This window comes from Aegilops tauschii, chromosome 1, assembly GCF_002575655.3.
Source record: "Aegilops tauschii subsp. strangulata cultivar AL8/78 chromosome 1, Aet v6.0, whole genome shotgun sequence".
Taxonomy (NCBI): domain Eukaryota; kingdom Viridiplantae; phylum Streptophyta; class Magnoliopsida; order Poales; family Poaceae; genus Aegilops; species Aegilops tauschii.
The window spans coordinates 281,898,849-281,902,741 of NC_053035.3; positions in this window are offsets into that span (position 1 = coordinate 281,898,849).

The following is a 3,893-nucleotide window of genomic DNA, read 5'->3' on the forward strand; positions in this document are numbered from 1 at the left end:
TGATTCACCGTACTCGATTCACCCAGGGAATACCAAGATGTATTTGGATTTGAAGAATATTTTCTAGTGGACCGGAATGAAGAAGGATATTGCGGAATATGTAGCAGTTTGTGATGTATGTCAGAGAGTGAAGGCAGAGCATCAGAAGCCAGCAGGATTGCTACAACCATTGCCGATACCCGAATGGAAGTGGGATAAAATAGGCATGGATTTTATCACAGGATTACCCAGGACTCGTTCAGGCTATGACTCGATATGGGTTGTAGTCGACCGTTTGACGAAAGTGGCTCATTTCATTCCAGTGAAGACCACTTACACCAGTGCTAAGTTGGCAAAGATATACATGACCAGGATTGTATGTTTGCATGGAGTTCCGAGGACCATTGTATCAGATAGAGGAACCCAATTTACCTCGAAGTTTTGAAAGCAGTTACATGAAACATTGGGAACCAGGCTGGAATTTAGTACAGCTTTCCACCCACAGACAGATGGACAGACCGAGAGAGTCAACCAGATTTTGGAGGACATGTTGAGAGCATGTGCACTCGATTATGGATCTAGTTGGGACGACAATTTGCCATATGCAGAGTTTTCTTATAACAACAGTTATCAGACCAGTTTGAAGATGGCCCCTTTCGAAGCCTTGTACGGAAGGAGGTGTAGAACACCGTTGTTATGGGACGAAGTTGGAGACCGCCAGTTGTTTGGACCTGATTTGATTAAGGAGTCTAAACAGAAAGTGAGGTTGATTCGCGATAGGCTCAAGGTAGCCCAGTCCAGGCAGAAGAGTTATGCTGATTCTAAACGAAAAGAGACAGTTTACGAAGTCGGAGACCGAGTTTATCTTAGAGTATCACCACTTCGAGGAGTGAAGCGCTTTGGAGTTAAGGGAAAGTTAGCGCCCCGTTTTATCGGACCATACAGAGTTGTGGAACGTATGGGAGAAGTTGCTTACAAGCTGGAATTGCCCGAAGGATTGTCTGGAGTACATGATGTATTTCACGTTTCACAGTTGAAGAAGTGTCACGCAGAGATGGCTGAAATATCACTGAGAGATACTGTGCCACTGGAAGCGATTCAGTTGGAAAGTGATTTGACCTATGAGGAGAAACCAGTTAAGATTCTCGAGTATGCCAGCCGAGTTACCCGCAGCAAGGTTATCAAGTTTTGCAAAGTCCAGTGGAGTAACCACACGGAGGATGAAGCCACCTGGGAGCGAGAGGAAGATCTACGGAAGGACCACTCCCACCTGTTTTCTAGCCAACCCGAATCTCGAGGGCGAGATTCATCTTAAGGGGGGTAGGTTTGTAACATCCCAAATTTTCAATTTGGTATGTTATACATAGATCATCATTGCATATCATGTTTTATTGCATTTTGACAAATCCTCGATAAATCCTAAGCAACTCAAGGACCCTCGGAGAGAGTTGGGGATTTTCTCGAGTTTTCATATTTGATTTTCATCAAATAATAAGACGAGGATTTTTGGTTCTAATTATTTTCTCTCCGGAAAAATATTTCATTTTAAAAATAAACGAGAGGAGAAAATATGACTTCTCCAAAACAATTGAAATACTGGAGGAAAAATGTTAAAATCTTTTATTGGAATTTATTCGGATTTTTTTGCAATTTTCATTGCATTAAAAATATTGCATGTTTTCAAAATATTTATTTTGATTTAAAAAAAATGTTCACCCCATTCTAGATTTTCTAACTAGACGGGGAAAAATTTTCTTATATTTTCCTGATTTTTATTTATTTTTCTACGAATTATTTTCCGCGGAACTTATTTAAAAAAAACTGCGCGACGCCCGACCGGGCCGAAGCCCAGCCGAGCGCCGGCCCGCCCGCGCCCTCTCCTTCCTCCGCACGGGAGCCGCCGCGCCGCCGGAGTCCGCCATGGCCACGGGACCGAGCCGCCCCGGAGCTTGCCCCCTCCTCCAAGCTTCCTACCCCCCCCCCCCCCTCATATATACCCCCCCTCTCTCTCTTCCCCTCAACCCGCCGCCGCCGCCGCACTCATCCCGCCGCCGCCGCCGCACTTGCCAGCCGCCGCCACCGCCGCCGGAAGCCGCCGCCCCTCGCCCTCGCCCGCACCCCCGCACCCCGCGCCCCGCCGGAGCCCTCGCCGGAGCCGCCCCGACGAGGTACTGCCGCTGCCCCGTTCGTCGTTGCCGGTTTTCTTCTAAAAAAACCCTTCGTTTAAAAAAAACCTAGATCATTTTTTTTCGGTTTTATTATTTTGCGAGCGTTCACCGAACCGTTCGTTTTAACGAACGCGTTCGTCGGTTTTTCTCTGTTAACGAACGTCCGTTCTTTAACCGTTCGTCCGTTTTTTCTTTTTCGTCGGATTTTTCTGCGATTATCTCAGATTCGATTTCTGATCGAATTTTCGATTCTGTTTAACTTCTCGCTCGTTTATCGGAATCAGGCGATTCAAGCGCCTAGAGTTTCGTCTCGAAATTCTCTTTCCGTTTAACCTACTCAAACAAGTTTTTGCTACAGTAAAATTTGACCTAGATCCAGATTAGTAAACGAAGTTTCTTTCTTTCGCCGTTTGACTTTCGTTGCTTCTTTCGAGTTGATTCTTTTTGCAAACCGGAGTTCTTAAGTTGAACTTTCTGGTTGGATCTTTCATTCGAGTTTTACCTGTGCATTAGATGACTACTGATTGTATGCTTGTTTGTTTGCGATAGAGTACCCGGAGTGTGCCGCTTGTTACTTCGAATCGCTAGGTTTCGCGGATCATCAGCAAGGCAAGTAACACTTTGATCATATACCTTCCATACCCAGTTTTATTGCATTAGATCTGTTTTCCTCAAACACTTGCATGATTAGGATCTAATTAAATTGTGGGTATTGGGAAGTAGATGTGGTAGTACCTATTGCCTGTTTTCTATTCAAACCCTTGGGAGTTACTTCTACGTTTGCTATTATTATTGCCATGCTATGCTCGCAGACGTGGATTGGGTTTGAGAGATTTCCATGACAGATGTGAGATTGTTAATTAATGGTTTACTTAAGGTGGCAACTAAAACTCACATCTGGGTGGATTGAGGTACCTGGGTATTCCAGGATTGCCTGTTTTTCTTTTGGACCGCCACCCAGGTTCAAAGGGATCATGAGATTATTCATGCTAGAAACTTCCGTGTGCAGCCGCAAGCTATTATGGGCTCTAGCATAGTTGACTAAGTTGTGTGAACTCTTACAGTGGTAGACTAGCAGATGTAGGGGAAAGTAGGTGTAACTGTCTACCCATACGTAAGGTGCAAACACTTCTGAAAGACTGTGTCTCGGTCATCCGTTTCTCAAACATCATGTAGTGCGAGAATCAAGCGGAGGCGATCGAGTCTTGTGGGGAAAAGTGCGCAAACCTCTGCAGAGTGTACAAACTAATCATGGTTAGCCGTGTCCCCGGTTATGGACAACTTGAGTATCTAGTACTTGGATTATCATGTGAATCTCATCACTATGTTACTATTAATTTATTTTGTTGGGTTATTGATGACATTTAATTGGGATTGAGATGCTGTCAACCATCTCAATGTTTCACAACCACCATGATAGTTAAATAAAATTTATTCCTTTGAGGTAGGATAAAATTGGCTTTTCGCAAAATTGTAACCATAGAGCTTTCCACCAGCCATATATGCATATAGTATAGCATTGTTATCGTTCATTATTCTCTATGTGTTACATTGCCAGCATATTCTATGTGCTGACCCGTTTTCGGGCTGCAACGTTTCATGTTGCAGACTTTTCGGACGACGAGTAAGGTGCCTTAGGTCGTGGTCTTATACTCAGTGATGCCGCTGGAGTTGATGGACTCACTTATCTTCCAAGTCTTCCGCTGTTATCGTTATTAGATGGCCTTAAGCCATGTTTATCATACT